The 17,318-nt window shown below is 43.9% G+C and overlaps 1 pseudogene; it reads left to right on the forward strand.

Moving 5' to 3' along the window:
- Positions 1–1,115: 1,115 nt before the first annotated feature.
- LOC115145163 (serine/threonine-protein kinase Nek1-like) lies at positions 1,116–13,838 on the forward strand (annotated as a pseudogene).
- Positions 13,839–17,318: the final 3,480 nt, after the last annotated feature.

Genomic DNA, 17,318 nt, shown 5'->3' on the forward strand with positions numbered 1-17,318 from the left:
TGCTCTCCATCCAACCTCACTGAGCTCGAGCTGTTTTGCAAGGAGGAATGGGAAAAAATGTCAGTCTCTCGATGTGCAAAACTGATAGAGACATACCCCAAGCGACTTACAGCTGTAATCGCAGCAAAAGGTGGCGCTACAAATTATTAACATAAGGGGGCTGAATAATTTTGCACGCCCAATTTTTCAGTTTTTGATTTGTTAAAAAAGTTTGAAATATCCAATAAATGTCGTTCCACTTCATGATTGTGTCCCACTTGTTGTTGATTCCTCACAAAAAAATACAGTTTTATATCTTTATGTTTGAAGCCTGAAATGTGGCAAAAGGTCGCAAAGTTCAAGGGAGCCGAATACTTTCGCAAGGCACTGTACATTTTGTACATTTTGCAAATTAACATATATTTTCCGTTTTGGAAATTTGTAACATTTTAATAAGAATTGTAACTCGTAACATATTTACTTACAGAATAGTATGAAATGCTCTGAGACCAGGTTGACTACTATGCTTGAAAATATGGAGAGTGGTACTCAGTAATGTGTTGTATTGGATTTGCCTCGAACATAACACCTTATATTCAGGACAAAAAAAAATATTGCTTTGCCAAATGTTTTTGCAGTATTACTTTAGTGCCTTGTTGCATTGTTTTGGAATATTTTTTATTCTGTACAGACTTCCTTCTTTTCACTATGTCAATTAGGTTAGTATTGTAGAGTAACTACAATGTTGTTAATCCATCCTCACTTATCTCCATTAAACTCTTTAACTGTTTTAAATTGACCATTGGCCTCATGGTTAAATTCCTGAGAAGTTTCCTCTCCGTCAACTGAGTTTTTAAATCATCTGATTTGATTATTTTATATATTTTACATGTGATAAGGCCACACAGAGGGGCAGAGAATTAGCCACCTGTGATAATCTGAAGAACCTAAAAAGGCGGCTAGATGTCGTCTTATAAAATAACTTGAAAGCTACCAAAATTCTAGTAAACTTCTGAAGTTTCCAGTAATATACCCTCCCTTTGCAACCCTAGGCACACATAAGTCTAAACTGAATTACAATTATTTGTGTTTGTCTTTGAACAGCCCCAACATGAGGAGTCATCTGTTTCAGAGACATGGATAACTATGAAAAGGTGAGGAAGATAGGGGAAGGCTCCTTCGGGAAAGCAATCCTCGTCAAATCCAGGGACGATGGAAAACAGTATGTCATCAAGGAGATCGGCATCTCCCGGGTAAGAGAGAACATACATGACATGTCACACTTGACATGTTTTGGAAGTCTTATTTCACCCAAAATATGTTATATTTCTCTAGCTATCTCTTTGCCTTTTCCCTCCCCCTCTCTCACTTTCGATGGCAGATGTCCAGTAAAGAGAGACAGGAGTCCCGGAAAGAGGTGGCTGTTCTGGCCAACATGAGCCACCCCAACATCATCCAGTACAAAGAGTCCTTTGAAGGTAAACAACAACCTGCGCACTACTCAGTCCAGGGTCCCCAGTTCAGAGGTCAACAGTCAGCTGTGATGGCCAGAATACGTCTGGGCCTATATCTATTTCCTTGAGACTTTAGGGTTGTGAAATAAATCATGTCATTTAGCATACACTTTTATCCTAAGCAACGTAGTCCTGCGCGCATACATTTTACGTATTGGTGGTCCCAGGAAGCAAACCCACTACCCTGGCGTTACAAGCAGCATGCTACCAACTGAGCTACAGGGCCCGTCACCTGTGGTGTGAGTGCTGATGAACCAATGTGATGAATCTCAGTGGGTGTGTGAGACTTGGCAGAAGCCTCCAAGGGAAGTAGAGAATCGATCTGGCTCATTAATTACAGTAGACGGAGGATGGATGACCTCACACTGTCCTCTCCCTCCTGATTCAATCCTGCAGAGTCTGTTTAACATCTGTCTGGCCAAGGAGATCGAATAACGGTGCTTGTGTGTCCTGTAGCACAGTGTAATACATAGACAGGGGTTAAACCAATCTGTGTGTGTGTCTTTGTGTTTTCTAGAGTGTGGATGTCTGTACATCGTGATGGATTACTGTGAGGGAGGAAACCTATTCAAGATGATCAACTCTCAGAAAGGAGTGCAGTTCTCTGAGGAGCAGATTAAGCAGGTGAAACTCACCTGAGAGCCATGGTTCAGATGAATGAAGCTCAAAAAATACTTACGTTTGCGTAGCTACAGACTGATTTTTGTCATGGAGGGAGGGCAGGAGTATGAACATGCTCTTTGTTTGACTGTGTCTTGATAGATCCAGGATTGGTTGGTGCAGATATTGCCTCGCCCTGAAGCATGTACATGGCCGTAAGATCCTCCACAGAGACATCAAATCGCAGGTAAACAGGAAGTGCGAAGAGACCCAACTTTCCCCTGAGTATTGAGCATGTAGTAGTATACGTTATCCATCGTACTAATATGGTTTTGAACTTTCCGAACATATTTCTGACCGAAGATGGTACCATAATGCTAGGAGACTTTGGGATTGCCCGGGTGCTGAATAGGTGAGCAAGACCACGTACTAAAGAAGATAGCCTGTGTTTCAGTGAAAAAGGGGGGCAACTTCTTTGCAAAGGTAATCTCCATTTCAGTAACTCCACAATCCTCTTTCTCAGTGCTGTGGAGCTGGCCAGGACATGTATCGGGATGCCGTACTACCTGTCACCTGAGATTTGTGAAAACTAAACGTACAACAACAAAAGGTAACCATGGCTGAGGGGTCATTGCCTCACATTGGGCCGTGAACTTACTTTGAGGATTTGGTCCTTGTGTGAATGTCAGTTTGTAAACACTCATTTTAAAAGGTGTAGAGTTGAATCACCATGATTGTACAAATTCTGAGTAAATTTGTCACACACACAGGATAATGCAAGGTCATTGAGGTGCATTGAGGCAGCCGCCACCACGATGATGAAATAGTGTCATGTATAGCCTTTATTGAGACGACTTACTGGCTGGTGCACGTCCAGAGAAGGAAGCTTGTAATGATTTTAACCTATTTAAATATGCTTCATGTACTGTAGTCTAATCAACGGTCATGCGTGTCTCCCAGACCCTGATACGGTGAAGAGAGAGCTACGGAGGCTAGAGCAAGCCCATGTTAGCAGATCCGTGGTTGGTCACAAACTATTCTAGAACACACTGTTCTGTCTCTAACTGGCAGTAAAAGCTTTGCTGGATTTTACGGTAATAGTTCTTAGTCATGATGTACAATGTTATTTCAGTACTAAGTCAATTAAACTGTTTCCAGGCAACGGGGTCATGCGGTAGCTGATCGGGTCAATCAGGTTCAGGAGTTTCTGCAGTGTAAAAGAAACGCCATGCTGAACAAGGTGCGCGCTGAGGAACAGTTGGGAAGTGGTCGTTCCCCCCCATGTTCATGGTTAATATCCATAGTGTCGATCTGGAATCAAGGTTGAATTGAATTCTTACTGGTGTTTTGGACTAAATGCAAGCACATTTTATACATCTGAAATGTGGTTGAATTCAACAGTGAACAGGGTGCCCGGCAAAACCTGGCAGCCCTCTATGGTCGGTCCAGCTACAGGAGAGTCAAACCCAACAAAGAGGAGGAGGTAGGAGCCCAGCTTTCAGCTCTGAATGTCCAGGCAGCCCTCTATGGTCGGTCCAGCTACAGGAGAGTCAAACCCAACAAAGAGGAGGAGGTAGGAGCCCAGCTTTCAGCTCTGGATGTCCAGGCAGCCTCACTCCATCCGATCCCTCACGCATAACGATATGCCTGGGTTTGGCTTCCCAGTCTTCTGTTGTGTCTGCATGGTGCTACCCTCAGACACATCCCCTTAACGCTGCAGTCAAAAAGTGACCCAGCAGCACCTCCCAGTGTCTCACTTCCTGTACTGCATGTTTCTGTGTGGACAGGTGTGTGTAACGTTATGTCAATGCACAAGTCTGTGTCAGAGCTGCCGTTCATTCATTTGGTGCACCAGTAACAGCTTTTTTTGAACCCTTTCCACACAATTTTGTGCACATTATATTTTGTCATGGGTTTTTGTTTTGTTTTTGACTAAAAGAAACTCATCTCAAATAACACCAGTGTGTCATTTGTAGGTGTTTACGTGTAACTGAATGTACTGAAGTGAATGTATTGTCTTTTTTTTGTCGTGTCAAATGTGTTGATGGCTAATTCAGTCAATGTTCTCCTTGTGGAAATGGTTATGATGTTAGTGAATTATTTTGTGTTTTTAAAACCTCAGTTGGTGTGTGTGTATGTTGTATTAGGTGAAAATGTGTGTGTGTGTGTGTGTGTGTCTGTGATATGTGTTACCTGCGTGATCTGCGCTGTAGTCTCCATGAGCACTGTGTAACTTCTTAGTTACCTCTGTGTGTGTGTGTGTAACGTCTGTGTCTGTTCTCAGGAGTACCTATCCCGGCTGAGGCAGTTCAGGCTACAGAACTTCAACGAGCGCCAGCAGATCAAAGCACGCCTCATAGGAGAGAAGGTATCCCTCCTCCACCAGAGATCAGATTATGACGCTGTATTTGTTGGATCATTTGTGTGAGAGGTTTATGACATCCTCTCTGGGTTGTTCTGGTGTCCCTTCCAGTACGACAGTGATGGCTCAGACAGCCAGGTGTCCTGTGATGAGGCGGAGCCTAGGAGAAAGAAGATTGAGGCCTTGAAGGTGAGTGCTGCTCCATCGGTCAGTCTCCTCAAGTCACAGCTAGTAACCAGGAAATACAAGTGTTGACCAACATGTGACTGAGGAATTTGTTTGTTCTGCCAGGCCCAAGCACAGGCCCGTGGAGCAGCTAGAGAATAAGCGAAAATAGGCGTATGAGAGAGAAAAGAGAGCCTGGGAGGCTCATGTGGGTCCCCATCTCTTTTCTCACACTTACCTACTCCTAAGCTACCCCATATGTAGGACCAAAATCACTTAGCTTCATTTTTGTGTGTTTTTGTCAGCTTGCATGGTAGCAGGAGGTGTAGCAATAGCAGCAGCGGTAGCTCCTCCCCTTCAGCCTGGCCCCTCCCTCCCTGTATAGGACCCGGCAGCTAAAGCCCAGACTGCATCCACAACCTCCACCCCTGCCATCTCCATGACTACTGCTCTGAAGGACATGGGTACGGTCACCCTAAGCTTTTCCCAGCTATTATTGAGAGAATGCCTTCATTATGCAGCAGGGTAGCCTAGTGGTTAGAGTGTTGGACTAGTAACCGAAAGGTTGCAAGTTTGAATCCCCGAGCTGACAAGGCACAAATCTGTCGTTCTGCCACTAAACAGGCAGTTAACCCACTGTTCCTAGGCTGTCATTGAAAATAAGAATTTGTTCTTAACTGACTTGCCTGGTTAAATAAAAATGCATTCATCATTAAGTTTTTTTTCTTCTCCCATTTGTCTCCCTATCAGCCCCTTGCTTTCCGTTGAAAGAGGACTCGCCTAAAACAGTTTGGTCGTTTGGTTTTAATGGTGATTTCAGAGTGAGAAGGAGATTCCCTGTAGACTGAATGAGAACCTGAAGGCCCAGAGCCCTGAGGAGGAGGTGTCAGCCACAGCCCCAGAAGGACAGTGCCCCGCCCCCCAGCAGAGCCAGCCTATCACAGAGGAGAGACCGTCCTCAGGAAGAAGTGGGAGGCTGGAGCTCCATCGATTCTCTCTGTAGCCCAGCAGACACCAGAATAGACCTGTATCAGAACGACTGGTGAGTTACACCATCTGCCTTTCCTCTGACCTGACTCTTAAATATACCCTCATCCGCTACAGAAAAGTCTAACACCTATTGGAGTTGGTAGATTAATGACAGCAGTGGATCCTTACTCTGTGCACTGTATTCTCAACTCTTTGACGCTATCCCTTGAAGCGCCATCTCTCTTCCTCTCCCCAGGCTCGGTCTCCAGAAGAGAGATTGTCCTCTGGTGGGGACAGGAAAAAATGGGAGGCTGGACCTCCACCCATTCTCTCCGTAGCTCAGCAGACCGTAGAGGACCGCTGGTGAATAAACTACATGCATGCATCCCAGGACAATATCTCCTACATCCACACTATATCTTACATGTATCCTAATGGCGAGGTCATTCGGATGGACGATGTCCCCAGAAAAGCGTTTCTCAGCTGCTGGGGAACGTCGGCATCTGTGAAGAGAAACTGAGTCCTTCATTTACCCACCAACACACACACTCACTATCACCAACCACATCCAGTACAGGCTCGACGCCTAAGTATTAACGACTCTGCAAATGATTCTGATTGGTTCCCAAGACAACCATATTAAGCGAATGGCTGAGATGGGTGGTGTGAGTGGAACTAAGCAAGTGATGCGCCCAGAGCCAAACCCACCTGCTGTGGCACCTGTTATTCAGAACACAGAGGCCAAAGGTCAGGAAGTGAGGGCTACCTTAGTAGAAGTGACAGGTCAGGAGAAGAGGCAGACTATGTTAGATTTTATTTTATTTTATTTGGATCTCTTTTAGTCCCCATTTGGACTAATCTTCCAAGAGTCCTTAAACATTCAAATACAATTTATAAAACAAACACACTTTCACATATAACACACTATTACAAACATACATAATATACTAGCATAATGACCCAATAAATACTCAATCTAAAAAATATTGATTCTTCATCTACTATAGTCCCACAACATTTCTATATACTATATTTAATTTGTTTTAAAATCATGTTTAAATGTATATATTGAAAGGTTTCTAGTTTGCTCAGTTAATTTATTCAATTTCTTTATTGCTCTAAATCTAAATGTTATTTAGCCTATTTCTCTTTTCTGTCTGGATAACACATAGATGGTGGACAATCTATTCCTAGTATTTACGGAATGTCTGTCTCTTACCAACTGAATACCGTTGTGAACTTGGCCGTTTTAAATGATGTATATTATAAAATAAGCATGTTTTTTTTCAATTATTTTGTTGTTTGATGACCCACCAAGAACACTGCGCATGACTGCAACAGAAGAACCATATCTCCACCTTAAAACAATCCTTGCTGCTTTATTCTGTGCATTCTGCAGCCTCCTAACTTCACTTGATGATGCATTTCCCCAGACCACAGAACAGTAGTTCACCTGACTCTCAATTAATGCTTGTGTTATTTGCTGAATAATTTTTCCTGGTAAATATTTAGCTATCCTTCTGATTATGCATGCTGTTTTAATATATATATATTTTTTTACATAGATTTGTTATTTGAGAAGACCATGATAAGCAGTTGTCTAGCTGCACTCCCAGTAGTTTGGTTTCTGCCACTTCTTCAATTTGTACTCCTCCCATACTTAATTGTATCCCATGGTGTTTTGGCCTTTTCCTAGTTGAACAGACCAACAAAACTTTGGTTTTCTTGGTGTTTAAAACAAGTTTGTTTTGGCAAACCCACTTCCTGATATTGTCCAAATCTCCTTGTAAAGCCTGCTGTACCTGTTGAACCGATTGTCTTGCTGCATAAATTGTAGTATCATCTGCAAATATAGTAGCTTGAGTTTCAACCAAGGCATAGGGAAGGTTGTTGGTATATATTAAGTAAAGAAGTGGCCCAAGGCAGCTGCCCTGCGGTATTCCACAGTTTAACACATTAGGGGAAGAAAATGAACCATTGATATAGGTGGACTGTTTCCTGTCAGTTAGATATGACTGTACCCAATTCAATGCTACCTCCTTAAAAACATAATGCATTAATTTTGTCAAAATGATTTCATGATCTAATAAATCAAATGCTGCACTGAAATCTAAAAATAGTACACCTACAAATTTTCCATTATCCATAGCATTGAGCCACTGGTCAGTCATGTCAACCAATGCAGTGGTAGTGGAATGGTTTTTGCGATAAGCATGCTGATTGGCTGTAATCAGATCATTCTTTTCCATGTACTCCCACATTTGTCTACTCACAATACCCTCCAATATCTTACTGAGTGTAGGGAGTAGACTAATTGGTCGACTATTGGCAGGAGTAATGGATTCTTTGCTGTCTTTTGGAATAGGACACAGTTTCGCATGCTTCTATACATTTGCAAACATCCCCTTTTCCAGTGAACAATTAAATATGTATCTCAGTGGAACTGCAATCTGGGGAGCAGCACAGCGAAGCAAAAAAATTGTCCATAAGACCTTAACCTGTAGATTTACCATCAGGTAATGACTTCAATAGGTTTAACACCTCCTCCACTGACACCGTTTGTAGACTAAAAGAGCAGATCTTATTGCTCATAATATGATCATAAATCCATTGGACAATAGCTTGTTTGGAAGAATGTATGTCTACATTGTTGCTCAGTAATTAAATTTTCTGTGGTAAAAAATCTGCAAAATGATTGTCAATATCAACTGGTTGTGTTATTATTCTCCCGTCAACCTCCACACTAGATGGGCATGATGAGATAGATGTACCAAGCCAACCTCCACACTAGATGGGCATGATGAGATAGATGTACCAAGCCAACCTCCACACTAGATGGGCATGATGAGATAGATGTACCAAGCCAACCTCCACACTAGATGGGCATGATGAGATAGATGTACCAAGCCAACCTCCACACTAGATGGGCATGATGAGATAGATGTACCAAGCCAACCTCCACACTAGATGGGCATGATGAGATAGATGTACCAAGCCAACCTCCACACTAGATGGGCATGATGAGATAGATGTACCAAGCCAACCTCTACACTAGATGGGCATGATGAGATAGATGTACCAAGCCAACCTCCACACTAGATGGGCATGATGAGATAGATGTACCAAGCCAACCTCCACACTAGATGGGCATGATGAGATAGATGTACCAAGCCAACCTCCACACTAGATGGGCATGATGAGATAGATGTACCAAGCCAACCTCCACACTAGATGGGCATGATGAGATAGATGTACCAAGCCAACCTCCACACTAGATGGGCATGATGAGATAGATGTACCAAGCCAACCTCCACACTAGATGGGCATGATGAGATAGATGTACCAAGTAAGCCCTTAACTGTGTTCCATACCTTTTTACAATAATTTTTTACAATCAATAAAAGCATTGTTGTAAAATAACTTTTTTTTCTTTCGATTCAATTTAACTGCATAATTACGTAATGTTCTATAATTCTGTTCATCAATTTCTAATTTTGACTTGGCTGCTAAGACTTTTGCCATATTTCTTTGAGAAAAAGCCTCACCCAATTCATCATCAATCCATGGAGATGGACGGGCACCAACTGTACTCTTTCTTATAGGGGCATGATGGTCCATTACCTCCAAGAGCAAATCAATAAAACATTCTGTAGCGTGATTTAAATCATCCTCTAGATAAATCAGCTCCCAGGGTACAGCAGCCAAATCAGAAGAGATGCTGAAGACGCCACCCAAACCTATAGAGAGAGAGAGAGGGTGAGTGGGTTATGTACTGTACTGGTTATCAGTTACTGACACTCTTTATCCACAGACATACAGGCAGTGGAATAGATCAGCCCATCTAAATCACTCAGGCAGATGTTCTCTTGTTCTTTCCAGATCCAGCAGACTTGGAGTGAGTGGTCCTGGAGGAGGGCAAAAGGCGGGCTGCAAATCCCTCAGCTGGCGTAGAGCAGGCATGGGAGGAACAGGCCCTGCTGCTGAGGTGAGGGTTTACTGCCACCGCTGGAGCGGCATGACATACATCTAATCCAAGTATATGCCTATTCCTAGTGACCTAATGTGAATTTCATTGACATTATTAATATTGGATTAAAAACCTCTAGACTAAAATGTGACTTGAACTGTAATGGAGTTTAGCCATTCTCTTGGATTATTTATGACATGTTCATGAAACGCAATTATTAATGAATTATGTCTTGCAAAACCAGTGTTATGAATACAGAATTCCTAATGGATACTTGCGTTGTATTTTGTGTGTGACTTCCCTATCAGGCCACCAGGGGGCAGAGTAACACCAGCAGAAACCAAGGGGTTTGGGGAGGGCAGAGAAATAAGCCCAGTCGTCCATGGAGGACTCGTCCTCCTCTCTGGCCTCACGCTCTCGCTCAGTCTCTCCGCTCCGCTCACCACAACGCCCTCTTCATCTGCCTCTCCGCGGGCCGGTTTGAAGTCAACAACCCCAAGGTGAATAACAACACCTCTCCTCATAGAGACTGGGGATAATAACTAAAGAGAATGGATGGATGTGGAATTATAAAGGAAATATTATGAATAACGAAGTAATAACATTCTCATATTCGCACTAATATTGTAACCCTGTCCCTGAACATCCTTCTATAATAGTACACAATCACAACACAAGTAACAAGCATATTTCCTCCATAAAATGAATAAATTAAATGGTTAATTTCAATCAGCCAGGATCATATATTAATCGCAATTTACATTTGAGTCATTTAACCCGACTCTCTTATCCAGAACGACTTACAGGAGCAATTAGGGCTAAGTGCCTTGCTTAAGGGCACAACGACTGATTTTTCACTTAGTTGGCTTGGGGATTTGAACCAGCGACCTCTCAGTTACTGGCCCAATGCTCTTAACCACTAGGCTACTTGCCACTCCCGTAAGTAAGTAGCCTTGAACGAGCCTCCTGTTTCGGTAGCGTGAGGCAGCATGATGTACACCCTCTGGACAGGACGCTGGTCTATCGCAGGTGTTACAAGATTGTGTTTAGAGGTAGGTGAAGGAGTCGAGCGCAGGAGAGCAGAGATGTCCGAGATGCGGTTTTTTAATAGGCAAGTCCACAAACATATAGGTCAGGTACAATACCAAAAATGAACGACCTCGACCAAACGGGAAACCAGTTACTCACTGAAGGAGGAAAAAACAACGCTCCTAAACGTATACACACTTGGTATAATATGTGAAAACAAATCAGGCACAACCTTAACGAGCCACATCCCACGAATAATCCCGCACAAACCTAGGCAGGCAACAGGGGTAATTATACACACAGAAATGAAAGCAAATGAAACCAGGTGTGAAAGAACCAAAGACAAAACAAACGGAAAAGGAAAAAGGATCAGTGATGGCTAGTAGGCCGGCGACGCCGACCGCCGAGAACCGCCCGAGCTGGGAGAGGAACTACCTTCGCTGGAAGTCATGACAGCAGGGCCTTTTCCATTCGTATGAGATCTATTATTCTGTCCTCTACAGTGATGTGATGCACAGCTGTGGTAGATGTTCATAAAATGTACTCGGACCTTTCTGCCTGTTCCTGATGAAAAGCGGAGGTTCTGTGGTATTTTTAGGCTCTGATTCAGTCTTTAATAATAAAAGGCTCTGGAATGGAGCCAGCCCCATTCATCACGTGTTCTGGAAGAGAGCCTGATGAGAGAGAGAGGACATTTATCATCCTGCATCTTTCATAACCTCTACCGGGGAGAGAGGGAGAGAGGCCCATGGAGAGACAGGCGAGGTTCCCTGTTATTTTTGTAGGGACTGTGTGTGTCTGTGCAGAGTTCCAACTTTCAACCGTGTGTGTGTGTGTGTGTGTGTGTGCATGCTCAGGTCCAGGTCGGAGCCCTGCATGTGTGTTTTCAGCGATGGCTCTCCCTGGACACAGCGTTATTAATGCGATTCTTCCACATCCCTGATGTGTCATCATACCAGAGGCCACTCCACCGGCCTGCCTCACACACTCACTCTCACTCACTCACTCACACATGCGCACACACACACTCACGTGCACACCCATGTCCTCAAACATGATCGGACCCATCTCATTTTCCGCCTAAAATGATGTCCCGGAAAGTTGGCTTTTGTTTACAATGCCTTACTAGTCAAATATTGCATATTGAGCAGCAACTGTCCTGATTTCGGGATGATGATCCAGTAGTTAAAGGCATTTTTCACATATTACAATTCTATTCGGTTTCTTGAGCTTCTGGGCACCTGACCTGGCTGCACTACAACTTATTTAAGGCAACAACAAAAAAATCCTGGTGTAACAAAAATAATCCTGGTGTAAACTTTTGAGTTATGAAAGTCTTGAGCTGGCGCTAAGAATTTGCATGTGTGATAATTAGTTAGTCATGGTGGGTGTATAGGAGTGTGACTTGCTGGCTGTGCGGTGTGTGTGTGTCCTCAGATGCTGCGGACCTGTTCTTTCCTAGACCTCAGCAGACTGTTCAGCTCATTACAGGAGGCAGGAGGGGGCAACGGGGCTGTTGCCCCCGACAACAACAACAACCTGGAGATAGAGACAATGGAGGAAGAAGAGGCCAAGGAGGATGAACAATCAGAGAATGAGGAGTAAGACACTGCGACACACTTGTACTACACACACACACACACACCATGAGTATATGTCTGATACATAGACACTTAAGTTGACCTCTCTGTGTCATGAGGAACATGCCTTCTGCAGTATGAAACCATGTGTATAATGAAGCTGTGAGTAATATGACCTGTGTTCTCTGTGTGTATCAGGATGATGACCTGAGGGAGTTAAGGGCCTCCATAGAAAGACTCCTACATGAGGAGCGCAACGAGGAAGAGGAGAGGGGTGATGAAGATGGTAACGGGAGCCCTCCAGAGGAAGAGGGAGGAGATTGCTTCAACGGCAACCCTGCTTTGGATGATGATGATGGTGATGATGATGACGATTCTGCTGAGGTAGAGGAGGAGCTGAACGGGATGGCTGAGGATGAGGAGGAGAGTTCTAATGGGATTCCAGGTGATGAGGAGGCAGGACACATACTCACCAACGGACTGGAAGAAGAGGAGCACCACAGCAGTGAGAGCCAGCTCCATGAAGAATGGAAGACGAGGAGCACCACAGCAGTGAGAGCCAGCTCCATGAAGAATGGAAGAAGAGGAGCACCACAGCAGTGAGAGCCTTTTCCATGAGGAATGGAAGAAGAGGAGCACCACAGCAGTGAGAGCCTTTTCCATGAAGAATGGAAGAAGAGGAGCACCACAGCAGTGAGAGCCAACTCCATGAAGAATGGAAGAAGAGGAGCACCACAGCAGTGAGAGCCAACTCCATGAAGAATGGAAGAAGAGGAGCACCACAGCAGTGAGAGCCTTTTCCATGAAGAATGGAAGAAGAGGAGCATCACAGCAGTGAGAGCCTTTTCCATGAAGAATGGAAGAAGAGGAGCACCACAGCAGTGAGAGCCTTTTCCATGAGGAATGGCCATCAGGTACATTTAGTAATCCTTCTTTTATCCACATGCACAATAGTTACAATGCACGCAGTCAGAACCAGATTGTCAATAGGATTGTGTGTGTGTGAACACCAGACGACAGTGGTGAGGAGGAGGATGTTGAAGCAGGACAGCATCTACAGCCGTCTGGAGGAGCTGCGTTTGAACCTGGAGCAGGACATAGGCTTTGAGAACTTTATAGAGGCCTACAACACGATCAAGGATGGGACCTGCTTACCCTCTACCCTCATGATGTCATTTATGATCTGATCTATCGTCCAGAAATGACGGATGGTAATTGAATGTTCATGTCATTGCACCATTAAAGGCAATTCATGAGGTTGAGGATGAGAACATCAAACATGTTACTGAACAACATCCTGGGGACTGAGCACCAGCACCTGTACCCCAACATCCTTCACCTGGTCATGGCTGATGGAGCCTACCAAGAGGGTTAGTATCAGAGACCTTTCTCTCTCTCTCTGTCTCTCTCCACTCTGCATCCCACCTTCACTTACTTGCCCTTTGTTTTGACAGATCTATTTCCCCTCATGTTTAAATCACAGGCATGCATGATGTGTTCTTCTATTAATTGTTGTGTTCAGCCAGTATGCTGAATGCCTCTACAACAGGTTCTCCCACAGCTCTAGACTGTGTGAGAGAGCCAATAAACCCTTTAATCTAATCTGCCCAATCTGCTATTCTCTCCTAACACCCCCACATCTCTACCCAGTCACTTGGACTGTGGCGATGTGAAACACACCCTAAAGACCCCCCCCCCCCCCCCCCCACACACACACACACACACACACACACACACACACCAGACTCATGTGCCAAGTCAGCTGTCAGACACTGGGGAGTTGTAGGGGGGGAAGAGTTTAATTTGTGTCTGACAGAACGGAACGGAACTCCCCCAGGACATGAGAGCAGAGGATTCAGACAAAGCTCTCAATCTCTCTGTACTGTCTCTCTGCTCTCTGTGTTTTGTTCCCTCTTCTTACTCTTTGGATAAAATAAACACTTGTCTTTCTCTCCCTCCTTACCACACTGTCTAGACTGTTCTGTCTAGACTTCCAGTGCTGGCCTGTTTGTCTCGAACAGCCTTGCTGTTCGATCCATTTTTATTTGATCTTGTGTGTGCCTCAAGCCCTTTCATTTAGGCAATGAGAGCAGAGAGGGTAATGTTGATGGGGCTAGGCACAGGCAGGAGGGTGAAGCTGAAGGCTTCTGATTTCCAACGCTTTTACTATGCTGCTTTAAACTTGTCTGTAATGTGAATTAGTCTAACCTGTCGCTGAAGATTCGAGCAACTTGTCTCCATTTATGCTTAAATGGTGATCCTGCTGAATGCTGTTGTATGGCTGTTTTTTATGTGCCCGATTCAAGTGTTTGACCTCTATCCCCCCTCTTGTACTTTAGTGTTCAGGGTCAAAGGTCACTGGCTTGGGTTAATGGAAATGGCAATTTCGTAATATGACTGCGAAAGTGATGTGCTCAGTTTCTCGCCCATCCCGTCAAATGAAGAAAGATGATTTGACCTGTGACTCCTGGGCTCTGAGTGTACTCAACGACTCTCTCAGGCTACTGCAATCTAATGAATCTTTGGTTTTAACGTGATTCCCATCTCTCTCTCCCCGTCCCTGTTCCTCTTCGTCTTTTAGATAATGATGAAATTGGGATGTGTGTCCAAGCCGCTGGCAACTTTTGACAATCTACTAGTCTTCCGATGGTTGGAGAGGGGTTGGAGCCAGGCCCAGGCACACTTGCATGATTGAATAGGCTAACTAGTACACTTGATGTCTGTTTTTCCTACTTCCACTTCCGACACCTGACACACTCTTGTCTAACTTAATGTTCATATAAAAGGGTCAAGTAATACTTTCTGGTAACCAAAGTTAAATGGAAGGTTTCATCAAATGTATATCATTATGTCTGTATCTGTTGGAATATATTCATGGACCAGTACTTAAAGGAACATTTTTTTTTTTTAAATGTAAACTTCATATTCATTATCTCCAGCATCACCCCAACATCAACATATGTGAAAATTTAAGTGTTTTAGGGAGCGTTTGACAGTGATGAGGGGTGGACGTTTGACCGCAGACCCATAGCAGATACAGGCAATGAGGCAGTGATCGCTGAGATCCTGATTGAAAACAGAGGTGTTGTATTTGGAGGGCAAGTTGGTCAGGATATTGTCTATGAGGGTACCCATGTTTACGGATTTAGGGTTGTACCTGGTGGGTTCCTTGATGATTTGTGTGAGATTGAGGGCATCTAGCTTAGATTGTAGGACTGCCGGGGTGTTAAGCATATCCCAGTTTAGATCACCTAACAGAACAAACTCTGAAGCTAGGGTCAAGGGGGCAGCAATAGATGGAACAGGGAAGCTGCGGAGTAGTCGCTACTACGCTAGCACGCGGGCGACACGGCGTTTAAAGTTAGTAGCCCGGGGCTAGTAGAAGCGTCTGCTCCGACGTCCGACGGAGGCCGGTTGAAGGCACAGCGGATGGAGTATTCGTCGGCATACCAGCCGTGGTGGTGCGGCGGGCGCCTTGCTGACAAAGGATCCACGCCAGATGGCGAAAGAGGTATTGTAGTTGTGGTAATTTAGTTTGCTAGCCGGGAGATGTGCCTGGCTCACGGCTAACTGGTGCTAGCTTCGGGGCAGGGGCTTTAGCCACTATAGCCACTAGGTAGTAGCGGTGATTCGGTGCCAAGGTCCAGAGCTTACGGCAAGGATCCGGTGGAGTAGTGGGTTCTAGCCGTGTTTGGGTGGAGTCCGGGTGAACAACTGAGTAGGCCAGGATGTGGGCCTCAGGGATAGCTTCGGTACTGGGTCATTCGGTGGGTGCTAGCTAGCTGTGAAGATCAGGAGTAATGGTCCAGGGATTACGGCAGGAATACAGCGTTGTAGTGGAGAGACAGTCCGATACTGGTAGGCTGGCGAGTATTATCCAGGCTAACAAAAAAAAGGGCTGGTATCTGTGCAGAAGGTAAAGGCTGCTAGCAGTGGCTAACAATGAATAAATAGCTTGTAGCTAATTAGCTGATTAGCTTCTGATGGCTAGGTGGTTCTTGCTATAAGGTATAAAAAGGAAAAATAATAGGTTCCGTATCACATTGGGTGAGGCAGGTTACCTGAAGGTATAATTTAATTAAAATGGAAAAGAGATAAAATAAAATAAAATTGAAATATATACAAAGAAGACGAAAAATACAAAAGTACACGAGAGGACGAACAAAACACATCTGCATTGCTACGCCACACGACTCACGAGACTCGTCTGAAGGTCCCATGGTACCAGTTGAAAAAATGTATCGAAGTACAGTACCATTCAAAAGTTTGGACACACCTACTCATTGCAGGGTTTTTCTTTATTTTTACTATTTTCTACATTATAGAATAATAGTGAAGGCAAAGCTGTCATCAAGGCAAAGGGTGGCTATTTGAAGAAGCTCAAATAGAAAATATTTTGATTTGTTTACAACTTTTTTGATTACTACATGATTTCATATGTGTTATTTCATAGTTTTGATATCTTCAATATTATTCTACAATAAGTGTTCTAAAACTTTTGACCGGTAGTGTATGTGTTTTGGCTTTTCAACCTCTGCCATATTGTGGATTCAGAGCTATTGATTTAAATAGAACTCAGAGGGTTTTCTTTAATGGAAGCTTCTCTAATGTCAAAAATGTAAAGTGTGGTGTACTGCAGGCCAGCTCACTGGGCCCTCTACTCTTTTCTATTTTTACCAATGATCTGCTACTGGCATTAAACAAAGCATGTGTGTCCATGTATGCTGATGATTCAACCATATACGCATCAGCAACCACAGCTATTGAAGTCACTTAACAAAGAGTTGCAGTCTGTTTTGGAATGGGTGGACAGTAATAAATTGGTCCTGAAAATCTCTAAAACTAAGAGCATTGTATTTGGTACAAATCATTCCCTAAGTTCTAGACCTCAGCTGAATCTGGCAATGAATGGTGTGGCTGTTGAACGAGTTGAGGAGACTAAATTACTTGGTTACCTTAGTTTGTAAACTGTCATGGTCAAAACATATAGAACCAATGGTTGTAAAGATGAGGAGAGATCTGTCCGTAATAAATATATGCTCTGCTTTTTTGACACCATACTCCACAAAGCAAGTCCTGTGAGCTCTAGTCTTATCGTATTTTGATTATTGTCCAGTCATATGCAACTGGCCCAGAACAGAGTAGCACATCTT

The sequence above is a fragment of the Oncorhynchus nerka genome, linkage group LG17 (assembly GCF_034236695.1).
Source record: "Oncorhynchus nerka isolate Pitt River linkage group LG17, Oner_Uvic_2.0, whole genome shotgun sequence".
Taxonomy (NCBI): domain Eukaryota; kingdom Metazoa; phylum Chordata; class Actinopteri; order Salmoniformes; family Salmonidae; genus Oncorhynchus; species Oncorhynchus nerka.